At 46.8% G+C, this 20,958-nt stretch overlaps 1 pseudogene; it reads left to right on the top strand.

The window, feature by feature from the left end:
- Window positions 1-899: 899 nt before the first annotated feature.
- Window positions 900-1,044, top strand: LOC144783522 (U1 spliceosomal RNA; annotated as a pseudogene).
- The last annotated feature ends 19,914 nt before the right edge of the window (window positions 1,045-20,958 follow it).

Consider the following 20,958-nt stretch of genomic DNA (forward strand, 5'->3'; position numbering starts at 1 on the left):
CTTTTCATCAACTCTCTTATCTCCTCTCACGCTCCCAGTCGCTCTCTCCGCTCTTCCTCTCTCTCTCTTCTTCATGTCCCCCGCTTCCGTAAATCCCAAACCGGGGGCACCCGCTTCTCTGTCCTGGCCCCCCAGATTTGGAACAATCTCCCTCTCTCCATCCGCTCTATTCCCATCTTTTCCCACTTCCGCAAAGCCCTTAAAACTTTTCTTTTTCTTCAGGCTTTTCCCGACTAACCTCTCATGGGACCCTCTGTAGAATCTGTTGTGCTCCTCAGCGCCAGGAAGCCGCTTGGCCGCAGTGCGCTTTAGAAATTTCTTTTTCATTTCATTTCATTCATTTCATTTCATTTCTTTTGGTGTGGTAGGTAATGGCTCTGCCGCGCTCTTCAGGGTACAGTACCTCCTGTGGTGGTCGCAGTCCTGGTGGTTCCCCAGTAGCGCTGCACAGGGTTGCTGTTCAGCTGGCAAGTCCCACTTCAGCCTGGGTGACACTGGTTGCCTGGGGTTCTGCTGGCCCCTTGTGCCTGTGTGGATGGGGCTCTGCTGTGTCTCCCTTGCCACGTGGTGGGTGTGTTGCCCTTCGTTTTTTTTTTCGTTTTTTTTTCCGAAGATCTGGTCGAATCCCGACCTCGTCGCCACTGTTGTGATGTGCCTTATAATAAACCCGCTGACTCAATGTGGCTAGATAACGGCTCTTTATTAATTTACATCAATCCCTGAAGAGCGCCGAGCCAGCGCTCCGTTTCCGCGGCTGCCGCGCTTCCTAATGCGCTGCGCGCGCAGTCCCTCAAAATGGCCGCCGCACGTCACGTAGCTACGTGACGTGCATAGACTAGTGCGCGCCACTACAAGTAAGTGCCAGTGGCTGAGATTGCGTCAAGTATTACATCTACCTTATACTTATCTGGCAGGAGAGACACCATGATCATGAAGATGTTTCTCTCAGGGTGCGGCTCACTTCGGATGTGCAATCTCCCCAAATGTGAGAAACTCAATTGCATAATGTTTGGTAGTAGAGGACTGCGTTCGCGCTTTCCCCTGTAAAAAAAAAGAAACACAGTATTGCCTCGACTTTTTTGTTTTTATCAGTAACAGGGCATACCCAAAGTAATTACCAGTGGCTAACATGAATTCAATAATTTCACCCATCTATCAATTCATTGTTTTATCAGTACATCACCCTAATTGCAATTGGAATGCCTATGCATGTGTGCAGTAGCTCGGTAGAACTCATGGTATACAGCGCTTATGAGATCTAAACAGGAATGAAACCGAGCTGGGGTTGACCTTTAATTAAAAAGGCATATTTTCATCTTTTTCTCCAGAGAAGTGTTTTGTTACAGGAAAATCTCGATGGTTCTCTTTGAAAATTACACTGGAATTCTTACATAAAAACAGAAACCCCCAAATCATTGAATCTTTACACATACACCTTACATCACAGTGTGGCTAGATCGGTACCTGAATGTAAAGTATAACATCTTAAATTGTCTGATAATAGTGACTCAAAGTACAGCATTAACTATAACTATCATTTTACAAGTATGTGTAATGAAGGCTTCAACAAATATAGTTTTCCATATTTCATAGAGTACTGAAAAAGAAGTAAATATAGTGTTCTTAAAGAAATGAAAGATGATCGCACAAAGGATTATGGGTATATATTTAAAAAGTGTATTAAGGGTATGCGGTACGCATGCTTATAAGGAACCAGAGCAATAACTTCGCTCAAAGAATGTTCCCATTTTGCAAGTTATCTTTTGAGAAAGCAGCTTCATACAGTTTTAATTCTAGGCACCAGCTAGAATCTAAAATGTCTCTTGTTAGGATAGAAAGGTTACCTGCATGGCTCTAGAGAGCATGCACCCCTTTTCGATGTTTGGCCTACTGTCACATGAAATGCAACCAGCAGCTGAGCTCTGTGAGTACACCTTGTGCATCTTCCTTTACTGATTGTGGCTACCATTAACTCATTAGGATGTAGAATACTGACATAGGTAAACAGGATTTCCTACCTATCACCTGCCAAGGGGGATTGTCTGTAGGACTATCTTGTGTTTAGATTGGTCTGGTGGTCTCCTGCAACCACGTTGTTTGCTCCATCTATGTGGGACATGGATGTGTGTGTAAATTCAATCTGTATGTGCGGTAGGATGTGTGTGGGGCGTAAATGCTGGGCATGTTGTTGACAGCCAGGAATCATTTTGATTCCATGAAGCTTAGTGGTAAATAAGATGGAGGTCACCGAGAGCTGGTCAGATAGCAATTTGAAGTATTTCTTAGTGTTTTTTGCAGTGTATCAGAATCTGGGGTATGGAGGTTAGGAGTCAGAGAGGCCCTTTGAAGTGTAAAGTAAACCCTTGATCACTTCCTGCTCCATTCTTCCCCAGAAGTGCTACCAACATGTACTTGAGAGGTTGCAAACCGAGCACGAGTCTCCATTTTTGTGTTTTTGTTTTAGGTCTCCCCTGTCAGGAAGCCCCCAACTCCAACCGACCTTCCTGCTGACAGTAAAGTACAAAGACTATAGCTTGAACAGGTTAGGATGTGTCACAACCCCTTCCTGGACCGCCAGCGTAGTGGTCCGGTGCGTAGGGCTCATGTTGTTTTACCCCTGTGGTGCTTTATGGCACAGTATGATATGACTGATGTTCCCTAAAACCTGTGATTCCATTGTCCTTGAGCATTTGCAAGTGTTCCCCATAACCTGTGATTCCATTACGCGGGAGTATTTGTAGTCCTCTCCCAGAGCCTTTGAACCAATAGATTATTGACACCTGCTGTTACTAGGACCTTGGTGTGGTTTTTCTATTGATTCCCTGCAAGATTTACCCAGAATCCCGTGAGCCACTGGCAAGCCTTGCTCCCGCTATTGCTAGGGACTTGTGTTGGTTTCCATTATGCACATTAGAGCAAAAACGATACATTTGTTTCCTGTTATTTGATTCTGATCATCAAATTGCACCTGCCCATTCTGTAAGGTCAAAGCAAGTGCACAAACATATGTTTTCTCCAAGGCTCGAGAACCTTCCAGATGGCCATGTGCCCTATGTGCCACACGTGGTCTAGCTATATTCGTTGAGTACTCAAGAGGGTATATAAACCCCACCCAACCCCAAAACGTGCTTGGCCTCGCTCCCTGTGGAACAATCTTCACCCTTCCCACTCACCTGAAGAATCCTGTCGGAACCAAGAAGTGCAACAGTCTCCTTCAAATCCATTTGAACCTGTGGTTCCTGTGAACCCAGCTCCCTCGATATCTTCCTCCTCTCGCCCTCCAGCACAGCTACTCCGGACACCCCGCGACTCCCTAAGTTAAAGTCTCGAGATCTTCTTTGAATTTCAGTCAAGTGGAAGAACTAGGCTAAGTGTTTGATATCAGGTGAGTGCATACTAATCCTCCTATGGTAGTAAGCAGGACTGGGTAGCCACGTCTTCAAAGACTATTGACTTTTCCTCCATGCCCTCTCTGTGATTTACTCCAACGCTACTTGTGTACTTATACTCCGGACCCTTACTGCAACCTTGGTACTAAAACTGTAAGTGTGCAAAGATTTAAGATTTGAGCTTCATGTTTCTCTGATGAATAGTAGTGCCAAGAGAAAGCATTTCAGAGCCTTTGATATATGCATGAACCTTGTACCTCACCTTGTTTTTCGAGCGTATCCTTGGGAGTGCAAGTAACTCCAACCTTTGTTCCAAGTTTATCCTTAGGAGTGCAATTAACTCCAACCTGTGTTCCACGTGTATCCTTGGTTGTGCAAGTACCTTTGTTCTAAGTTTATCCTTCGGAGTGCAAGTAACTCTAACCTGTGATCTGAGTGTATCCTTGGGAGTGCTACAATCTGTGTTCCAAGTTTATCCCTGGAAGTGACACACTGCAATCTTTGATTTTGGTTATTCTGCTCTATGCCGTGCTGCTGATGAAACCTCTAAGTGTATGCTACTAAAGGTAATGCATGTTCATTGTATGTAGAGACCTGTGAATGTACTAATGGTAACTGCCTCCTCTTGGTATTTCTAGTGCATTGCATCATCGCAAAACCATAGGTTGTGTTCCAGTGCACATCTACCTCGCAAATGCAGACGGTCTCAGAAGTGGCAGATCCTGTTACGCAGTGTCGCACAGCCGTTGAGCAGATCCAATACCACAAGTCTTTATTTTCCTATTTTGTCTCAACCCCCATCCCCCAGGAGCTGTGGGCAATCTGAAGAGTTTGGCCCCTTGATCTTGAGCTGCTCTGAAAGGGATAGGTGGTCCAACATCGGCTCCAGTGTCATCTCTGCAGTTGGGACCAGGTGAGTGCATGACAGGATTCACTTTATCAAAAAGTCTCAGAACAGTCGAGTTTTGCTACAACCTCCCCTTAGATCACCCCTTTGACCCATGGTGATTTCTTTGCATTGTTTGGATGGTGATTTGTTTTTGGGCTCAAACAAGATCCTGAAGAGAAGACCCATTCATCTATGATCATAGCAACTGGATTGTAGCCTCCCTCTTCACCAGTGCTGGCGCAGCACATAATTTGGCACCCAGAGGTGTGCACTTATTCAAGAGATGTGAAGACAAGCGACTGTGTTGGCTAGTCAAGGGCAGGGTCTCAAAAATCCCTTGATGTGAGCCATGTAGGATGACGTAATGCCAGAAATGTTACTACAATGAAGAGTGTAACCTTCAAACGGAACAGGTTTTTATTGAACTACACACTAACTTACAAATGTTAACAGCCTAAGCTAGTATTTGCCTGCCATCTCATAGCCATTATTGCATTGACAACTGTGTACCATATTGTTTCCCTCAAATTTGTGTTTTGCAGTACTGCATTGTGTGCTGAAAGTAAAATACTTTTTCTTTTAAGTAAACACACTGACTGGCCAATGATCTATTGACTAGTATTATATGGCTGAATGGTTTCGGAGTTTCTACCATACACTACTGCCCTGAAGAAGCCTTGGACTGCTCGAGTTGACTACCCTGAGCATCACGTGATAAAGAGGTGTAGTGGGTGCTCAGTTTTGAGCTCAATAATAAGGTAAAGCCACCGCACAGTGGAGATTAAAGGTCCTCATTGTTACAATATGAGCCCAGTAGTTCCAGTTCACCAGGGGTGTCCAGAAAATGTTCTCACAATTTGTATCTATGCTGAATGCTTCATCCTGCAAAATACATTTGTTTGAGCTGTAACTTTGAGCATGTAATTGGTGAGATTTGCCATGTATGGCATTCTAGTTACACAGCGCATGAGTCCACTTGGACACTGGTCATCGGAGAGTGTTTCAGCTAATACCACAGCTCCGGGCAGGTGTTTGGCCACCAAGTATTGCATATGCTATAATATTATTCATCCTTCTAACCAGTGGCAAGGCATGCACAGTTACTATGGTAGACCTGTTAGATCAACTGATTTTCAAGTGACCTGCAGCACAACGTAAGATGCTACGTCCTTTCTGCTGACTTTTGAGGGGCCTCTAGTAATGACATGTGATACCACACTCATTCTTTTACTTCAGAAGGATCTCCAGTAACAACTGCCTGAGGTACTATGCCATAGTTACAATGACTGCATTCGGAGGAAAAAGCAGATCAAGAAATCACTGTTGCATGAGGATTGGAAGGGGGCAAGGGCATCAGATTAAAAACTATGGAGGGGGCGTGGCTAGCGGCCGATGAGGAAAGTCGCAGCCTAGCGAGGCTCCCGACCCTCCGCCCGACGAGCCGTCATTAATCCTTGTTGAGACCCGGGATCCCCGCGCAAATCGGGTGGATCCCGAGTGCAACACCCGGGCCTGCTCCGGTGTGAGTGTCGAGCCAGTGGATCTGCTGCAGCAGCCGCCGCGCACTGCGGAGTGCCCGGGCCGCCGGAACACAAGATGGCGGCTCCCAGATAGCCGAACGCAGACATCCCGGGGCTTCCTTCCCCGGCGCCGGACTACGCTGCATGAGGCCGACGAGTCCCTGCCACATGAACCGGGACCTCCTGGTGAGATACTGACCCCCACCTGTGGCGAGACCGGTGAGGAGAGCTGCCCACGGGGAGACCCGGCGAGGCCCCGCCCCACCCGAAGTGCCATAAATCCACGCCCCGGCTTTGGGGCCTGCACTCCCAGCGGGGACTGCCCCGGTCCCGGGGCCCGTCCGGACACGAGGAGTGGTACTGCGGAGGACACGGAGACGAGAGGCGACTAGCCGCTGGAATCCCGCCGGCCCGACTGCTGTAAACGAGCGGGGATAGAGGAGCTCCGCCACTGCAGGGAGTGGGGATCGGGGCCCCGGCTCGGAGGCCTGCCCTATTGACGCCTGCAGCCCCATCCCCGTTGCTGGCCGCTTCCTCGGGCGGCGCGGGTGGGGTCCGGACCACAGACGGGGGCCGGTCGGCGCTCCGCCTAATGCGGCGCCCTGGGTGGCGGCAACCCTGCGGAGGCCCTGCCCCGTCGGATTTCTGAGACCGAGCGCCCCTGCGTGATTTGAACTGCGGCTGGAGCCCTGACTGCTAGCCTGGGAGGTGCGTTCCCCCTGTATCTCGCCCCGGCTGAGAGGCGCAGCCCTCTAAGCGCTACACCAGACGCTGGGAGCACAACGATTGCCGCCGAGTGCAACCGGAAGGCGACTGGGCCTGCGCTGCCCCTGAGGCGGAGGTAGAGGTACTAACTTGTTCGGGGACGAACAGCGACATTCACGGAGGGGACCGGGGACCCACCTGGCCTACCGACCTGCACGGGACGAGCGCCCCGAGGAGAGGCCAGCTTGTGAGTGCGCCACATACATCCACCAGTGCCCAGATTTAAACAAGGAGCCCGGCTGATCTCATTACAGCGGTCCCGGGGTTGCAGTTGGGGCCCGAGAAGAAGACTTTTAAGCCAAAGGAGACCCCATGGTCGGACTGCCGGAGAGGGGGGTGGAGGAGGCCCCAGGCTGACACACGGAGATCAGTCCCTTGCGGGAGGAGTCTACCACTGCTGTATATCCCTGGGGCTCGGCTCGACGACGCGGGTGTGACATGGGGAAGACTAGAGGCCCCAAAGGGGACGGGAGTCCTCCCTCAGAAACGCCCGAAGACTCCTCGCAGGCTGCAACGGACCTGCAACAAATGCAGGACAGGATCCTGGAGGCTATAGCTGCTACGAAGGATGCCTTGCACCACGACATTGCGCAAGTATCGCCTGGGCTGGAGCTCCTACGAGCTGACCATGCGAAACTAACGGACAGAGTCAAGGAAACGGAGGCCACCCTAAAGGACATTGTACCAGCGCAAAAGTCAATGGATGGGAAGCTCACGGAGGCGCTGGACCGGATCCATACCCTGGAAAGGAGGGCCGAAGACGCTGAAAATCGCAGTCGACGGAACAACGTGCGCCTCGTGGGCCTTCCGGAAAAAACAGAAGGAACGGACATGGTGAGCTACCTGCACGAATGGCTGCAGTCGGTAGTGGCTCCGGAGGGTCTTTCCCCCTTCTTCACTCTGGAGCGGGCGCACCGGGTGCCGTCGAGGCCTCCGAAACCGGGCCTCCCGCCTCGCCCAGTGGTCATAAAACTACTACACTACAAGGACAGGGACTGGCTGTTGCAGCGAGCCAGAGAAGCGGGACCTTTCCAGGTGGACAACAGTAAAGTAACGCTGTTCCCGGACTACACGTTCGAAACCCAAAAACAGCACGCCTCCTTCCTTTCTATCAAAAGAGAGCTCCGCACGGAAGGCATACAATACTCGCTACTGTTCCCGGACAGACTCCGGGTAGTGGTGGACGAGAACACCTTGTTCTTCCCAACGTCAGCAGAAGCATGGACCTGGTGGGATACCTACAAAGCAGGCACGGATGGGGCTCGGTTTAGAGCTGAGGAGGAGCGCCAGGAACAGTCACTCAGGCGATCGAGACGTCACCGAGGGCGCGGACAGGGCTCCAGAGGGCCGACGAACTTCCAAACGGCAGCACTGCAGGCAGTAAAAGAAGTATCGGGGTCCGCGCTGACCCAATCGGAGAGGGAATCGGGCTCGGAGGGTCAGGGTACGGGCTCGGACACTGAAATATCGGAGCTGGGTGGAGCCAGAGGCCCGAAGGTCACTCCGCAGACATCAGGAGAAATCATCGAGAGCTGAACCCTCGACAAGGTACCTGGTTGAGATGCAGGGGTCTCATGCGGCTGCTGAGAACTTTGGAGCAGGCCGCTGTAAGACTGGAATGTTATAAGATATGAAGTGTATTGTGGGGCGGGGGTTAGGAGACAGCACTTGAAGGTTTCAGAGGCTAGCGTGCGCACCCCGGGGCCCATAAGGCCGACGTAGCATTGACTACGGATTAGAGGATCTGTGAGCACGTTGCTCAATAGTTTGGATGGGAGCGACTCTTTTGAAGTTAAATCCTGTTCTGGAGGAGGGAGGGACTGGAGAAGTTGGGGAGACTCTGGGAGCAGTTTGGGGAGGGGGGTTGGGGGATGGTCAGGGAAGGGAGGGGTTGGGGCCAAGTCTGTGGTCCGGATGCACACTACTAGAAGTCCATTTTACGTCCTACGGGACAATGGCTAATGTGGGCCCATTGAAATGTGTGTCCTGGAATGTGCGGGGCTTAAATACAATGGCGAGGAGACACAAAATCCACTCGTACCTAGTTCGCAGAGGAGTGCATATAGCGTTCCTACAAGAGACCCATTTAACCAAAAAGGAAGGAATTGCGCTTCAGCGTAGGTGGAGGGGCCACTTATTCTATACCACGTACTCTGCATTTGCTAGGGGAGTGTTGATTTGGGTGAGGGCGGGAATCCCCCTCCAGGTAACTAGGCACACAGAGGACCCGGATGGGAGATATGTGGCAGTCGAGGGTCTGCTTAGAGGCCGACACATAGTGCTCAGTAGCATTTATGCGCCGAATGTAGAACAAGCAACATATTTTACAAGACTCTCCAGGGTGCTTGCCAGCTATTTCATGGGTCCTGTGCTGATGGGAGGGGATTTCAACTCCATAGAAGATGTTACACTAGATAGATCACACCCACCACTACGCACTTCCCCAGTACACCGCTTGGCGAAGTGCAGGTCTGAATGGCAGGGTATATGGGACCTAACCGACAGCTGGCGCGCACAGCACCCCGCTGAGCGGGATTACTCATTCTACTCTAGTCTACACGACCTACACGTACGCCTGGATTCCTTTCTGTGCTCCCCTGCGGTACTTACTGCGGTGGCCCGGACTGAATACTTGGCACGCACGTTATCTGACCATAATCCGCTCCTCCTGACGCTGGATTGGATGACTGAACCTCCTAAAATCCCAACGTGGCGACTGCGGCCGGACACATTGGATGACCCGCCCTTCCGCGTCGAGCTGGGAGATCGGATCACCCAATATTTTGTGGAGAACGAGGGTACCACCTCATCCAGAGCTATGGAGTGGGATGCATTTAAAATAGTAGTGAGAGGACACAGCATTGGGAAATATGCGGGGGTACGCAAGACATTGATAGAAGACTTAGAAAAGGCCGAGCGCACACTACGAGAAGTGGAACTAGACCGACCTAATCGCCCTGAACTACAGGAGAAAGTAAGTGGGGCGCGGGAGGCGGTAGCAGTAGAGGTAGAGCGCCTTCGTAGTTTCGACTACAAGACGTTCTTAACGAAGACTCTTGCTGAAGGGGACAAAACTGGAACACTCTTGGCCTGGCTAGCAAACCCCAATAGGAATAGCCAGCCGATTCTAGCCTTACAGGGAAATGGAGGCCACATCCATACCACACAATCTGCAATACTGGACTGTTTCAGATCATACTACGAGAGGTTGTATAGCACTGAGCTAGGTGGCCACACTGAAGCGCTGGACGCCTTTCTGAGCGACCTGCAGCTCCCGCACCTAGAGCAAGAACAAGCTGACACCTTGGGAGGCCCAATCGACTTGGCCGAAATAAGAGGAGCAGTGAAGCGAATGGCACGCAATAAAAGGCCGGGGATGGATGGGCTGCCCATTGAGTTCTACGGGAGATACTTAGACCAACTAGCCCCGAGACTCCAGGTGATTTATAACGAGGCCAAGGAAGAGGGCAGACTCCCCCGATCAATGAGCGAAGCCATAATGATCCCTTTATTGAAACCACGTAGAGAGAGTACAGACCCTGCATCCTACAGGCCGCTGTCTATGCTAACGACTGACTAAAAAATATTGAGCACGGTGCTGGCCACCAGGCTGTTGACCCATATGCAAGATTTGGTCCATAAAGACCAATCAGGTTTTATACCCACAAGGAACACCACACACAACATTCGTAGACTACTCAGGCTGGTGGATACTCCGCCTCCAGAGGCGAGATCCCCCCTGGTGTTGGCAGTCGACATAGAAAAGGCCTTTGACAGCCTAGAATGGGACTACCTATACAGAGTGATGCACAGGTTTGGACTAGGAGAGGGATACATACAGTGGACGAAGGTGCTCTACTCCTCAGCGAAGGCCAGAGTGAGGGTCAGATCATTGGTGTCGGACCAATACGAAGTGACTCGGGGAACCAGACAGGGGTGTGCACTTTCCCCCCTGCTGTTTGCACTTGCGGTGGAACCTCTTGCAGCTATGGCTAGGAGAGGTGAGTACAACGACGGGCTTGCCTTCAGAGGAGAACTCCATTACATCTCCTTGTATGCAGATGACCTCCTCCTCTTTTTGGATAATGCGGAAGAGGCTGTGGAGGGTGCGAGAGGCTGCTAGAGCGCTTTGGCGATATATCGGGACTGCGGGTAAATTGGACAAAAACCTGTCTCTTCCCGCTACGGAGGGGGGAGGAAAACCCTTCACTCCGCCCGAACCTTCGATGGGAACCCCACTGCCTGAGTTACCTAGGGGTGCACATCTACCATGATCCAGCGGACCTCCTAGACGGTAACATAGGCCGATGCATCCGTGCCTTGAGGGGTTGTATGTCCTTTTGGGCCACTCTGCCCCTCTCGACGGCGGGCCGAGTCGCGCTTCTGAAAATGGTAGCCCTACCGCGACTATTGTATTTCTTCCGGACCCTTCCCGTGTGGATACCCGGAGCGACCTTCAAACAATTGAAATCAATGTTGGTATCCTTTTTATGGGGGACGGGCAGACACAGGATTGCACTGGCGACGCTAACCCGCCCTAAGGATGAGGGGGGCCTGGCTGTCCCGGATTTTGAGCTCTACTATTTAGCAGCTCAGTTGCAATTCTTCACACAGGAAGTAGCGAGAGTGTATCGTGGCCCGGAACAGGAGAGGGAGAACGGCACCCCCCGCCATGTCCTAGCGTATATCACCCTGCAACAAAAATTACTGCTACGGGGGCTATCCCAGGAGGAACGGACCCTTCGATTGTGCTGGAACCGCTCGCAGAAGCGAGTTGGACCCGGTCACCCATATGCTCCCGAAATCCCATTGGGCATGGTGACGGCACTCCCGCATGGCGGGGACTGGTCGGGACTACGTCTCTGGGAAGAGGCGGGGTTGCAGATGTTAGGTGATCTGTACGAGGACGGAGTGTTATCCCCATACCAGGCCTTGCAAGAGCGGTACGGCCTTCCGAGAGGAGACTACTTACTGCATGCGGCGGTGGTGAGAGCCATACAGGCGCACTGGGGGGGGGCCTGATAGAGCCCGCAACAACGCTAGCGTGTCAGTATACAATGATGGCGGCGGGAACATTTAAGGGCGTTACATGCCTCTACCGCAGAATGCACTCGGAAACCCTACTGCCACTTACACCACTTAAGAATAAATGGGAGGCGGACCTGCACTTAGACATCCCAGACACGACAAGGTCGCAGCTGGTGCGGAGAGCCAGAAAGAGCACCAGGAACGCACGCTTCCAACTGATACACCTCTATATCCTCCACAGAGCTTACCTCACCCCGAGTAAACTCACAGCGTACTTTCACGTGGAAGACGCGGCATGCCCTAGATGCAACCAAATAGGAGCCGACCTGGTACATATGTTAAGGGGTTGTCCCTGTTTGCAAGAGTATTGTAAGGAAATTGAAGAGACCCTGAATGCAGTCACAGAAAGGGAGTTACATTTTGACAGCGCGGTCACTATTTTACATTGGTTCCCTCACACGAAAAAGAACAAACTATCGAGTAAATTTATAGACATGGGCTTACTCATAGCGAAGAGAGAGCTGACTAAGGGGTGGAAGTCAAGGACGGGGCCGACACATAGGAGATGGCTGAATGAATTCCTGAAATGGGCGACTTGGGAGAGCACAATACGTTACCAAATGGCCCGCCGTAGCTCAGACGATAAGGCGCAGGAAGCAGCAATGGCATGGGAAATACTAGTGCAGGCACTAAAAGATAGCACAATAGATGAGGAAAGTAGAGGAGGAGACAGAAGACGGACAGCCCCAGCAGTGGAGGACACATCTGCAGCACTTCCGCAGGACACACGCACACAGTAAACCAGAATAGCTCCGTAATCCCACTATATAGACATTTATAATTGCACCGAGCACAGATGCAGGCACCGGGAGGGGGGGAAGGGAGGGGAGTTCAGTATTAGGGGTTACCGCAGTGGATCATGTACGTCTTTACTGGAACGGCAGGGCAACACAGTACATTAAAAGGATAAAAGCAGAGGGCGGAGAACTATAAACGTTGACAGTGGTGAACAGATCAGACCGGAGAGAGACCTGTATTGAAAATTGGTGCCGCCCTGCCTCCGGGATGTGGGCTGAATGGCTGTGTCCAACACATCTGGAAAGCACTCAGTGAACAGCAACTCTGTACTATGTGATACTAAATGAGGCACTGTATATTGTACATAACCCTGCAATAAAAACTGTTTTACAAAAAAAATCAGATTAAAAACTATGGACCCGATTTAGAGTTTGGTATACAGAATACTCCATCGGCTTACCATTGGCAGTGCCCCTCATTGGCTAATTGAAACGCTTACCTCAGCAACCTGACTGAGTGCTGGCTGTTAGAGAAGGTATGTAGAACAAATGGTTCTGTTGGAGCTAATGCAACGTTTAAAGAAACAGTTGACTAGGAACTGTATCCATAAGGCAACAATCTCTGTAAAGCACACATTACCATAAATGAAAGAATAACAACTCAAATTGGGTCTACCAACAATTTGTCTGTTATATTCAAAATAAATTTTGCAATACTTCACATATTTTAATGACAGGGGTTACATTATAAGAGTAAAAAGTGAAAAGTGTTTGTGCAGTACATAAAGTAAATACAATGTGACTCAACGTACAAAACAAACAAATTAATCCAGCTTCAAATGGTGCATGCAACAGAGAATGAATAAATCTGTCATTGGCCTGCCTGTAATAATGTAGTTCATGAGTCTCATATAATAGAGATGGCAGAAGTTTATACTCTCTTTGCAATCTCCAGGACTGTTTTTCAGTACAGGTAAATTAGCTTGATGGTCGATGTTTTGACCCTCTAAAGACGTGTTCAGTCTGAAATATCAGAGTGAGTCTTCTCCAGGACTGTGTTAGAAGCAACCTGTGTGTTTAAAATATATATTCAGACTGAGGTCTTGTGTGTGAACAAATGTATTGTGATAAAAAATGGCTTATTTAGACATGACTCACCTGGAGTCTCGTGGTTCCTAGAACCACGTTTTCTTTGATTAACAGGGACTTACTAAAAAGTACCCAGGGAAAATGTGTTTCGTAATCATCAGCCCATGGCTAGAAAGCCCATTCTTGGCAGAGAATCATCTATACTGAGTGTTTTCTGAAAAAGTTACAGATTGCTCGCTAATGAGTAGCCTCTGTTAGTAGACTCACTCATCTATTGTCTGTTCGAGCTGTGCCTACTAAAATGTGGTCATAGTGATCCAATCTCTTCTGTATAGGGTTAGGGAGCAAGCGTTACTATTAAGTCATGTGTGAACCTAAAATTGTGTGCTTGATTATTCAAAGAATGTTTTTTTATTGCAACTGCAGAGCTGCTCTTCCCCTTTTTAGAAATTCCTTTTTAACTACTTGTTGTCTCTTATATGTGCTTAGACTTTTTTCTTTAACACGTTCATTTCACTTAGGGGTCATACTCCCACACACTTCGTATGCCCCTCCTTCTTCTTTTTTCTTTAAAAAAATATCTTTCTTTAAAATAAAATATCTTTCTTCATGTAATGAGTACAATTTGGAGTTTTGTATTTTCCCAGATGTCCTGTGTGTACATTATGTATGTTTATGTAGTGTTGGTTGTCTCTCATTTTGTAACACATCGTACAATAAATGTTTATTGTTTTCCTCTAATTTTAAGTTTCATTGTGCTTTGCGTTTAAGTCTTGTGCCACTCTTGTTTATGATTTTGTGAGTAACTTTCTTTGATTCAGTGTATTTTCATGTCACCTTCAGCCCTGATGATGTTCTCCATGTGAGAACGAAACGCGTTGGCTGAGTTCAATGTTCTTTTATCATGTGATTAAATCGAGTTGAAATAAAGACTTTCCTAATACTACATAGAAATATTGAAAACGCCCCATTGTGTGTTTCTTTGTAAGCACGTGTAACTGAGGAAAAAGGTTCTAGATCTGTTACCACAGTTCCTTGAGGAGTCACGGTTGTCATGTTCTGAGGCTGCCCAAACAATGTGTTACCTTGCCAGGTTTAGAGATACTTATGGTGGCACTGTGAGCTGGCAGGTCTAAGGGCCAACATAGTCTGAGGGGGTGCATAGAATCAATCTGGCACCATCTCAACATTTATGTTGTCCAACAAACTAACAGTTCCTACTGAAAAGTGGAAACCGTACGACAGGACTACTTGTCCCAAGAATACTGCATCTATTCAGAGGGGGCTGGTGCCAGAGCCTGTGACATTGCCATCAAGCGCTACATAGCGCACTGCGAACCCCCGCAGTACAGGAAGCAAACTACAGTAAAACATGCATCTCTTTGGAGGGGGCAGATGCCAGAGCCTGTGATATTGGCAACAAGTGCTATATAGTGCACTGCGAGTTCCCGCAGCATGGGATGTGAGCGGCCCATGCCTTGTAGTGTAGCTCCTATTTTCCCAATAGGCTCTGCGCATTGGAATAGTACCTACAGCAGTAAAGGCCTAGGCCAGACGTTAACTAGGTCTACTACTGTCGATGCTAGACTTAATTTTTGGGTTTGCCAGCTAAGCTCAGAGTTCGCTAGAAACTTTCTCAAATGTTCAAGGAAGGATTAACTCCCCTGATTAGACAAGAAGGGATTTAGTTTCTGACAACCATAGAACATGACAACTTTGCTCTCCCCTAATCAAGAGTCAATCTCAAGAGTCGTGTGAGCACAAGGCAATTATTTTACTCAGTCAGTACGTGCATTCTTAGTCTCATCAGAATGTAGAGAAAAGGAAGAGACGGGCGTGTTCAATAAAAGATGTTATTTATTGATCAGTCTCTTTTCTCGTACAAGAGAAATGGATCGATATTATTGCAATACTTATAGTTAAGTAAAGTGCATACATTAAAAGCAATAGTATAAAATAATACTGTAAAAACATTGATATGGTTTCTGAGCCATATGATGTTTTAAAATGATTAAAATATATTTACATACACATATACATTTGACTAAACGTGCTCAACTGGTGTTTCTAAATACGCCTACCCCGTGTACCTGACCAAAGTCTAATACGTGGGCGGGAATAGAAAGTTACAGTTTAAGTTAAGTTTGTTTTTGCCAAGTGAATAACTAAAGAATTCTCTAGGAGGGGTCATTCAGTTCTGTACCTGGAATTTAGGATGAATGAGGAATGGTATCTCTTTCTCTGCTCTCGATATTCCAGGCTGCCTGCGAGGGCTACCCGAAGCGCCGGTGCTGGGTCTCTCGGCTTGAGATAGCAGCGCGTCTCTCAGCGCGTCAGGAAGGCGGGGCTGCTGCCTGCGGGGTCTGCTTCTGCTCTCGGCTTCGGCAAGTATGGCTGCTCCGTCTTGTCACCACGCGTGTGTTTGCATAGGGCAAGGTCGGCAATATTTATACCTTAAAGGTGCCGGGATTGACGTAAGGATGGACATAGGTACGTCAATAAAGATGTCATACGACTTGCTCGTTAGCACATTCTTTACTAAAGTTCTCTGTGAAATCAAAACAATGGCCGCACGGATTATCCAGGTTGTCATAGGTTTGATTTGTTATGAGAACGTCGTATGCCTTATCAGGGGCTGGAGGAATGTCGCTTGTCTAATTAGATCTCAAGCGTTATGACCTAATCAGATAACACGTTCCTGTGCCGTAGTGTGACTGCGTCAGATAACGGTATCTGCATCATGGGGGATTTCTTGCCTCATGGGCTGACTGTTAGTTAACTAGCTAGGTAGTTTAACCAGAATAGGGTCAGGAATAGGGGGATCGATTCAGAACCTATAGAAATACACGACACCCACTCCACGCTAACTATGGTCATATCTACTAATCTATGCATAGTATAACATAGTACAACATACTATAGAGTATAGTGTATACCTTACCACCCCAAAATACATAAATGCATTTTGAAATTTTCAAATATACTGAAAAATTGCAGTCATATATATTGTATGCACTTAAGCTATGAATTAAATGCAAAAGTAAACACGCATTGTTATGCATTATTGCTTGTTGGTATATGAGAAATACACATGAAATGGCTCTTAATATGGCTATACAGAAAAAAAGTCGAAACCATTTCATCACATAAAATATATTGTGAACATACCAGCGGGCAGCTAAAGTCTATATAAAGTCTATAAAGTATCTAAAAAAATAGAAATCTTAGTTCTCTAGGAATAGTTTCTTACTTTAAGCAGAAGGTCAGTGTCCCGGGGAAAAAATATATAGAAAAATATTTTAAGGGCTTGCTGAAAAAGGTTGCTGTCCGTGAACTGGATTGTAATTGTTCATGTGACTTTATTTTTTAAGTTGAAGGCCGGATTCAGGGAACGCCGTGTGCGAGTTTACTCAAAAGTCTCTATTTCTGTTCCGGAGAGAACATCATATCATTCAGGCTTTCGAAAAAACTGTCAACAGCTTCATGGGAAAGTTCCACTAAGTCGGAAATAGGGGTAACCATGCATTCATGCGCATGATTGTCTGCATTGACATTCTGATTTGCATTGCTGACAGAAGGTCGTACCTGTTCGATGTTGCTTTCATCTTGAACTTCACTACTCTTCAATCGCAGTGGTGAAGATTCCAGGAATGCCGTCATCAGAATTGGCAGCCTTTGAGGGCAGCACAAAGCGTGAACCTTGGTAGGAACCAGCAGTGTATCTGCATCCACCGGCGCATCCGATTGTAGTGTCAGACAGGTGTCTAACACGCATTCTTCTCCGCATAGCAGACACCTTAGTACAGGTAAAACACACCTTTGCCACATTGGTCGAAATGATAGAAACCAAGTCATGTTCAGGTCTCTAAGCCGGGAGAGTCCCAGGATTTTTGATATCCGGTCCCGGTATCCAATGGCTAGGATCGTATCTTCCATTGTCGTGAGAGTTTGTTCTGTGACATGGGTTGCCATAACGAAAAATAAGGACTAGGAATAGGATTACTGCAATTAGTCCCAGGATCAAGGGAAGTCCGCCAAAAATCGAATGGACGAAATCTGGAAAAATACCCAGTATGGCTTTGAATGGTGTTAATGCCATCGAAAATACTGTCTTAAATACCTTTGAGACCCCTGTGGTATCAGAAATATTTAAGATTTCGCTCAGGATTTCCGCGAAATGTACGGGGGAATTAGTTGATAATAATGTATGTATCTCTGCAGTCGTCCTTGCGACTTGTAGATCATACGTTTCTTTTGATGACGTGAGCCTTGTAGGCGTCTGAAGAAGCACTGTTTTCATTCTGCTTAAAGTGTCTATTCGAATAGAAGTAATTTTCAAACCGGGCCATGCCCTTGCCTCCCTGTCTGGAAAGGAGCTGGGGAACAAAGAACGTCCACAGCACTTGACCTTCGCCGTCGTAGTGACGAGATAAGGAGTCCCGGGCATAAGACTACAACATCTGCGGTCTACAATAAGAATGTAACTCCCATTATAGAGTCTTTGAAAGAATGGTTCTATTTCAGTTGCAGGTGCGCCTTGCTGGTGACATGAAAGGTTGTATGAATTCCCTTCACAGGCTCCGTGCAAACTAATACCGTTACACAGAAGCGTGCCGCTTAGTGACATAGCACAATTGTTGCCACTAAGAAACACTTTCTGTCCTTTGTTACTGACACATGCATGTGAATAGGGCAGGTTCCAAGTTGTTTTAAGGTACCCCTTTCCCAATTTCTCGTACATGCCAGCCTGTATATATTTTTGGCAGTATTGAAACCTGAAGGTTGAGATTGGAATATTTATGATTCCGTGGATTATCCATTCACTGACAGGTCGTTCTGACATTGTCAACGGTAATCTTTCTAGTTTTTCAATGCTCAAGATTGTATAATCAGCACCCTTCTGCGCCATACCGATTTGTCTATCAGTAAGGTTAAAGATTTGGAATAGTGACGTTGTGTTGATTAAACGCCAAGGCACGTAGCCTGAACGCAGATTTTGTAACGTCCAGCCAAGCTGTACAATAGAACGCAATTGTGACTGACCATGTTGTAATAACAGTAAGTCTTGCGATAATATATCGATTGCTGAAGACACAATGCTGTCCAATGAAAAAATTCTGGAGGACAGAGTCATTAACCCATTGTCCACTACAGAAAGTGATTTTTCCAAATTAATACGATCAATTTCACGTATTCTCTCTGCTGTTTCAATTTGAGTAACCTTCCAGGCCTCATTGTATGCTGCATATACAGAGGCTGCTATGAAACGCTTTTGACGCTGTTTGCGTGGTCCCATTATGAAATCACGCAAGTCAGCACCGTCAGTAAGTAAAGTTAGGTGTTGCTTAATTTCAGGCAGTGTGGAAGACTGTAGCCATTGAAGGCATAATTTGCCCACACTGTAGGTTGTTATTATCCCTGGGTGATGTCTTTGGGGATATCTAGGGTCTGGCCTGGTCATTTTGAAACCCTGTGTTTTATTCAGGAATCTATCTTGACAGTTATTTGTATCTGTGGGCCAGATCAACCATTGTTTCCAATCAGGATGTGTTCTGTTTTGGTTAAGTATATGGTTTATGTCTATTCCTTCATCTGTATCAGAGTTATTGCTAAACATTGTTGGCTTTGGAATAGACGGGTTATTTAAATCTTTGATTTTGGCTAAGCCAAGACAGGTGGTTTGTTGAACAGTGTCATTTAAAAATATCATTTGTTCTGGGATCATGCAGGCTCTAAACAAAGCTTCTATACCCTGTACTTGCCATTCTTTTGTACCCCAAACACTTTTCAAATCAACATTTTTGTCCCAATAATCGAATCCAAAAGTATTCATTTTTTCAAAGAATGAATCAGAATAAATCAATTTTGTGTTGGTTATCATGGTTTTGGTCCCTGTCTTGTTTGACAATTTATAATAAAATGTTTCAGCATTACTAGTGTTAAAACCTTGAAAGTATGAATATTTGTCATAAACGGTTCTAGAGCTCCCTTTTGGAGGTGTAGCACAATGTTCCCATTGATTAAAATTTAAAACATTTCTAGGTTGTGCAGATTTATGCAAGAAATGGTTACCATAGTGGTTATAGCAATACATACTATCATAATTTGTAGAACCTTGCAAATAATCATGTTTTGTAAATTTAGCAGACATTACTAAGTCAGACATCATATTGTTTATACTTTCAAAGTCCCAATCATCAGCAAATGAGTTTGGTTTTTCAAAGTCACTCAAAGAGATCTTAATTTGGTGTGGATATTTCAGGATCTCGACCGGACCATAAATTTCATAGTCAGTGTTGTCCCAGGCTACCCCACCAGGTATTGGAATTGCTGTGAAGTTGGCTGAAGAAAGTTCTGAAGAAAGTTCTCTTTTCTCGACGTGTGAAGATGTGTGTGGTTTGAGGACCAAGTTGATGTTCTGACTTGCTGTGTCCATTTTAGCATATTTTCCCTCAATGAAGCGTCCCAAAGTAAATACCATGATGAGCCAAAGTATGAGGATAAATGCACCAAAACCCACCCAAAATTCAATCCATGGAGAAATCAGATATGTTTCTTTTAGTTGTTTCAAAAGTTCCTTCGCTTTGTCTTTAAAGGATTTTGATGATGGCTGTGTCTTTTGTTCCTTGAAGCCGTCCGAGGAATCATCGAAGTTGATGAAGTAACCAGATGCAGTTCTATCAATTGTTCCAATTGGTTCAGGATTTTTGTTTTTTGCATTTTCACTTGGTACTTCAGTATAGATTGGTGTCTCTCTGCTAAATGTCTTTATTTGGGTTTTCAGAGGTCTAAGTTCTATTGCATTGTTGCATAGTCCTTGTTGTTCTTCTGTAGGCGTTTCGAATGTGATGAGCCTCTTTGTTAGGACCTCTGTACTGGTAGCAAACCTTGGTGTTCTGCTACTTATTGGGAGTCCACTTGGCCTACTGTTTGTTATCGGCCACATGTTGTGGTTTTACCAGGTCGATGGATACAACTCGGTTCTCCTTTTTTCCAGCAAGTGGCGGTAGTACAACTGATCTTGTCCCGTTGACAGACAAGACAGGAACTGCTTTTCTGTAAGAAGGCCCAAATTCCTTCTTTACCGCGATCTTCTCCCTGACTAGATCCCCGACTTTTGGAATCCAGACAGGTCTTGCTGGGACAGGTGGTGATTCTTCAGTGGTTGTTGGCTGTTGTTTCAACTGTATGTTGCTCAGGTCTTTTCTTGTTTTGTTTAAGTCCTGCAAAATAGCCAAACGGTCTTTGACATCAAAGCTTTTTTCTGTTACTGCTGAAGTCTGACTATCAAGGTCAGAGATCAACATCCTAGTTCCGAATAATAATTCGTACGGACTGAATCCCTTCAGAGAATTTCTTGGCAAGTTATTTAGACTACGTTGGACACTTATTAGATGTTTGACCCACCCAGCTCCCGAACCTAATACCTTTGCCGTTATAGATTGCTTTATGTCACGGTTTTTTCTTTCAACAATTCCGTT

The sequence above is a fragment of the Lissotriton helveticus genome, chromosome 9 (genome assembly GCF_964261635.1).
Source record: "Lissotriton helveticus chromosome 9, aLisHel1.1, whole genome shotgun sequence".
NCBI classification, from domain to species: Eukaryota; Metazoa; Chordata; class Amphibia; order Caudata; family Salamandridae; genus Lissotriton; species Lissotriton helveticus.